The sequence below is a fragment of the Saccostrea cucullata genome, unplaced genomic scaffold (assembly GCF_032062105.1).
Source record: "Saccostrea cucullata isolate Sc308-1 unplaced genomic scaffold, CSIRO_AGI_Scuc_v1 ctg5503, whole genome shotgun sequence".
Taxonomy (NCBI): domain Eukaryota; kingdom Metazoa; phylum Mollusca; class Bivalvia; order Ostreida; family Ostreidae; genus Saccostrea; species Saccostrea cuccullata.
Window position 1 is genome coordinate 33,094 of NW_026936730.1, and position 6,679 is coordinate 39,772.

Sequence of the window (6,679 nt, forward strand, 5' to 3'; positions counted from 1 at the left end):
GGAATATTTCTAAGTTAATGACAATGAGAAAGAGGAAATGATAAACAATAGGGATATTATTCAATCACAAGATGTTCAACTATCGATGTGATTAAGGTTTTGAATGCTATAGGAATTAGCCTAGAACTGCACATATCTTTTTAACCTAAAATTCCTTTGGAGTAATGTAAACTAATGCAAGCGATACCACCGCTTTTGACTTCAAATATTTTAAAAACTTATAAAATAGTTAGATTATTCTCCAAAGCGATAATTGTTCTTTCACTATTTACAGAAATTTCTTGAACTGAGCAGTTAAATATGATTGTAAACATTCAAATAATGGAGCGAGATTAGCTACTTCTAGGTCATTGCATATTATATAAATATTGCATGCTAGCTAGGGTAACATTGGAAATTGTCACCCCAAGAAAACCATTGTTGACCGAGGCGCAGCCGAGGTCAACAATGGTTTTTGAGGGGTGACAATTTCCAATGTTACCCTAGCTAGCATGCAATATTTATTATATTATACTGAATGTAATAAAATGTGTCACAATAAATATGTATCAAAGTAAAACAACTTATTTTAAATTTCTTTCTTTAATCATAAGTCAACTGAATTCAGTTTATATCAAAGAAAATTGTGTTGAACGAAATAAATATCGCATAACATCATGTGTTTAATTAAATAAACGTCATATAACAAATAACAATAACGAACAAATGGATATCTCCAAACAAATAGATATCATAGTTTGAACGTGTATGTATCATGGAACATAACATTAAAGGATCAGTTCCAAGAGGTTCACTATTTACTTCTGGGGCACAAAGTTGAAGTGAACCACACAGTTACTGAGAGTTGGGTATACATTAATTCCCACTGAACTGACATTGGTTGATACTGAATTTAAGTTTAAGAAATTTAGTGGCTGTGGAGTTTCCACTGATTTCTCTTCGTTTGTGGAAACTTCAGAAAATGTACTGTCATTAAATATAGCATGAAGTTCCTCCATAGTTATGTCCTCTAGACCCATGTTTTCATTCTCTTTCTGATCATCTCGTGATCCTAGAATTCCACTTAAACAGTCTGACATTTCCCGTTTCTTTGGATCACTGAGTCGACAAGCGTAACTTCTAATAGAAGCTTCACTTTTATGGCCTGATGCTCTCATAATGTACCGTGCTTCTATTCCAGCATCGTCAAGAGCTGTTATTGCTGTAGCTCTAATGGAATGGTTTGTGTACATGTTGGAAAGCTTTCCAAGCTTTGAAATTTCAGACATCATAGATCCCAGGGTGTTTTTTCCTATAGCTGCACGACAGTACCACACTTTGTTTGACTCAAGATAAGAATCCAAAGGACGCTGCCATAGAGCATCAAGCTTAGGGTGCAGTTTGTCTACATATTTCTTGAAAGATTCTCCCTTCACCAATAGTGTCATCAGGGATTCCATCAACACTGCAATATTTTAAGAAAATATAAGTTTATTTTTATTAGTGAAAATTTTAAATGCAAAATATGATTATATTATACATGTATGCATAAATATATATAAATATTGATTCATAAGTGTTTACCTGTGATTTTTATCAGCCTCATCAACAGCTTGGAATACAAATTGTCGCCCACAGGAATCTGTACTAACTCTAAATGTGTCTTTTGTCATCCATCGTAAATTTTCCCTTCCCCTGCGACACATGAAGAACATAACATCGAACCACACTTTCATTTGCAAACCACATGGTGTATTTATATTAGTATTCAATTTTGACATCAAACTGATCTATGTGCACTAGAATTTGCTTCAATCTACAGTTATTAATGTAGTCAATATGTACCATTTATCCAATTTTGTGTTTAGTGTAATTCATAGACCACATAATTGTATACTTTACTGATGTATTACTTATTAAGCATAATGTGGTTACTTTATGAATAGTTTTTAAAATTCGTAATATCAGAAGACATGCTTCTATGTCATTGATAAAATCATCTTTTTCTTTTTTGTATAAATATATGTTTATAGCTCTTGTACTATAATTTCAAAATGTGTAATCCAGTATCCTTTATCTCTATTATTTCATCATGAAAAAATATTCCAAACATGTTGCATATAATTCAGATTTTTTTGAAGTTGGGTATGTGGATCATAGAGGGCCTTTCAAATGAAAAAATCCAAGACTCCCTATTTCAAGAGCAGTTGTCACAATTTCACATAGCTAGCCTAGTGGAAACCTGGTTAGGTGAAACAAATCAAGGCAGTGCATTTCATAAATCACATTTTAATTCACTCAAGCTCTAGAAAAAAACATAAAAAGGCAAGACGATATTCCGGTGGAATACATATATATGCAAAACCTACAATTATAAGTGGTATTATACCAATTGACAATAGTCATCCAGATATTTTATGGATCAAACTTGATCAAAGTTTCTTTAGATTACAAAGAGATATTTATCTTGCAGTAGTTTATATATCTCTCAAATATTCTAATGGCAATGTGAATGACATTGAACAAATATATTCAGTTTTACTAAGTGATATAGTAAAATATAGTAGAAATGGTGACGTAATAGTTCAAGGTGACTTCAATGCCTACACCAATACCCAACCTGATTTTGTTTTTTTTATTCTGAATGTATTAATTCAGATGATGTTCTTTATCAACCAGATAAACTTTTGTCAAGAAATAATCTTGACCACAAGCACATTAACAATAGTGGCAAAAATCTTCTGAACCTTTGTAAAGAATCGGGTTTACGAATCTTAAACGGTAGAACAACGGGTGACATAACAGGTCGACCCACCTATATAACCTATAACGGTTGCAGTCTAGTTGATTATTGTCTTGTATCAAAAGACTTTTTAAATTCAATTGGTTATTTTGAAGTACTAGATTTTACTTCCTTATCAAACCATTGTCCAATTACTTGTGCAATATTCGACAGCTTCTGTTCAGAACCAAGCTCAAATAACTCAAATAATTTAAAACCAGTTCCTGGAAAGTTTTTGTGGAATAATGATGCAATAGAATCTTACACTAAGAACATTCACAGCAATCTATTCCAAATTAAATTTTCAGAATTTTTGAAAGATGAATTTTCTGATAGTGATTCTATTTCAAAAGCCCTCAGCTCAATACTTGTTGAGTGTGCAAAAATATCGACTAAATTTATTAAGAGAGGACCTAGGCATAAAACTCGTAAAAATAAGAAAAAACCGTGGTTCTCACAGTCATGTTCTGATCTGCGAATTACAGTAAAAAATTATGAAAAACTTGTAAACAAGAACCCTTTTAATGGAGAATGTAGGAAAATGTTCTATACATACAAGGCAAAATACAGAAGATTATGTAAATTTGAAGAGCAAAATTACAGAAACACAATATGTAATGACATTAACAACAATATTAATAAAAATCCAAAGTCATTCTGGAAATTACTCAATATATTAGATAAAATCAATACTGGTCAAATTTCATCTCATGATGTTCACCCTGAGGAATTTTATCAGTTTTTTAAAAAAACTCAACAAAGCTGACAACAGTAACAATAATTTTCATAAAAGTATATAACCATTTCCTTGACCCAGATATTACTATCACTGAAATAAGAAGTGCCCTTAAATCCCTGATAAATGGAAAGAGTTCTTCCATGGATATGATATCAAATGAAATTTTAAAAAGTGGGGGATCTGTAATGCTGAAACCTCTTGAAAAATTATTTAACTTTATACTTAATTCTGGTGTATTCCCCAAAAGTTGGAATGAGAGCTATTTAGTATTACTGTATAAGTCGGGTAATAGGCTTGATCCTAACAACTACCGAGGTACATCAATTACTTCAAATCTAGGAAAACTTTTCAACAGAATAATCCATACTAGGCTACTTGAATTTGTAAACTCTACATCACTGATAAGTGAAAATCAAATTGATTTCAAGGAAAACTGTAGAACGTTAACATCAGACCATTTGTTCTCAATAAAAACAATAATTGATCACTACAAAAACAAAAAGCTCTACGCTGCTTTTATTGATCTTAGAAAGGCATTTAACACTGTATGGAGATTAGGTTTATTCTATAAACTTCTTGAATGTAATATTTCCCAAAAAATGTTCAATATTTTATTTTCCATGTATAGTAATACAATGAGTAGAATCAAATTTTCTGATGGATTAAGTGATGTATTCAATTCTGAATGTGATGTCAAACAAGGGGATGTCTTAAGCCCCACACTTTTTAATGTTTTTATTGATGGTATTGTCCATGACTTAAAAAATGGAAAATGTGATCCTGTGCAAGTTAACAATATTCATGTAAATTGTCTGTTATATGCTGATGATATTGTAATATTCTCAGAAAGCAAATGCGGTTTACAAACCAGTCTTGATATTCTCAGTAACTATTGCTCAAATTGGAAACTTCAAGTTAATGTAGATAAATCTAAAGTTATGATATTTAACTCAAATGGCAAGCCGCAAGGGAATGAATTTAGTTTTAATGGTAATGCAATACAAATTGTACCAAGATACTGTTATTTAGGTATTATGATAAAATGTAATAGGAAGTTTAATTTAGCAACAGCTGTGCTTATTGAAAAGGCTAGAAAAGCATGCTTTAAAATGAAAAGAATTATTGGATTTCATAACCCATGTAAACTTTTAGAAAAACTCTTTGATGCTATTGTACTTCCAGTTCTTCTCTATTGTAGTGAAATATGGGGAGTGGATCTCTCTTCCAAAGATATTCAAATATTGAAAATTTTCACTTAAAATTTATTAAAGAGATCCTTGGAGTGCACTGCAAAACATCCAATGCTAGTTGTTTAGCGGAACTTAAAAGACTACCACTTTGGTCCAAAATTTCCCTCTCTAGTATCAAATATTGGAATCACCTGAAAACTTCTGATTCTTTGGCCTTTAAACTTTACCAATCCACAAGTAACTAATTCTTGGACTAAGAAATTATTTTCTATTCTAGATAATCTTGGATTCTCAAACATTACAAAATATACAGGTCCCATCCAACACCTTTTACCAAACATTAAACAAAGAATCATTGATCAGTGCACTCAGGAACAAACGTCAAAAATCTTTGGTTCAGAAAAACTTGATTTCTTCAAGAAAGTATACTCAGGAAAAAGAAGTCCTTATGTTGATTTACTCAAAAAAAGATCTGAGAGATCCTCTCTTAGTAGAATTAGACTAAGCGCACATAAACTTGCAATAGAAAGTGGTAGATATATTTCCACATCAAGAAATTAAAGATATTGTAATGTTTTTAATATTTGTGTGATTGAGGATGAAATACATTTTCTTTTTCAATGTAATTCTTATTCTAAGCTAAGAAACACATTCTTTAGTAATATTTATAACATAACAAAGAAAAATAATAATTTTAGCAATGAGAAATATATGTTACAATTATATGTAAACAGTAATATACAAAAAGTCTTGAAAGTTACTGTTAAATTTATCAGAGACTGTTTTGAACTTAGAAGTCAATAACTTGACAATTTTTGAAAAATATGTAAACATTTAATGATGTTCAGTGGGCCTTTGCCAATTATTGTAATTGTGTTTGAGCCAATAAAGTATTTGTATTTGTATTTGTTAAATACCGCACTGTCAGAATTGTAAAGTTTTTTTTATGTCCTCTTGAGAAATTGGTGGTTTGTGGATGACGGAGCCATAGCCCTTTTTTTCATGTCCGTAACTTTTGCCTTGAATACTTTTTTTGCAGTCGTTAAATTCAGGATCATTTATATCAATCTTGCATGTTTCTTTCAAGTATTTGGAAAGTCCATATTTAATACTTTGAACAGAAGTTACCTTCAAACTGTCCCCGGATTTTGATCTGATCGACACGAAAAATAGTCTCAAATTTTCATTCAGTTGTTCCTTCGAAAAACTCTCAAACTCAGGGTTGGTTTTTTTTTTCTCGGTCAGGAATGATAGGAATAAATTCACTGATCTTTTTTTGGTTCTCTGGGTATCTTTGAATCCTTTTCATCAATTGAATTTTTAATATGATTTTCATCTACACTTGCGAACATTTTGATAAACTGATTTTCGTTGCCTGTTTTCGTTTGGTTTACCAATCTAAGTTTTTAGAAGACGCTTTATAATAACGCTTGATTCAAACGCTTAAATGATACCTGTCGAAAAGTATGGTAAACCGTACGCGCATACATTACGCGCAGTCGCTATTTTTTTGGAATAGTACCCGTCGTCAAGCAATGGTGACTGTTGCTACGTTGAGGGCGTGGCTTCATTATTCAGCGGGGAATAGTGTATTTTAGCAAATGATTCTCAACCAATCAGATTTAACTAATTTACATGAAAGTATAATATCACAATACGGCGGCCCATTTGTGAAATGAATGCAGTTTTACTCGAAATCTGTTTGTCTCAAATGTAGATATAAGTAATAAACAACAATGTTAATAAGTTCACTAGGAAATGAACTTTACGTTGGTACGTAATTAAATCTAGTGAGAAGCCCTTCGGGCTTCACAGGATTTGATCACCTGACCAACTAAAAAAAATGAATCTTAATGCTATGTTGCTCATTGTATAGATAAAAGAAATGTTGCGCTTTGATATTTAATACGATATACATATAATATTAAAATAATGAATTTAAGGTATACTCTTTCGTGACTTACTTTTTATTTAGTTTGATGGGCTTGA

At 31.4% G+C, this 6,679-nt stretch overlaps 1 pseudogene; it reads right to left on the bottom strand.

Annotated features, from left to right (window-relative positions):
- Positions 1-797: 797 nt before the first annotated feature.
- LOC134246391 (uncharacterized) lies at positions 798-6,042 on the bottom strand (annotated as a pseudogene).
- Between the last annotated feature and the right edge of the window lie 637 nt (positions 6,043-6,679).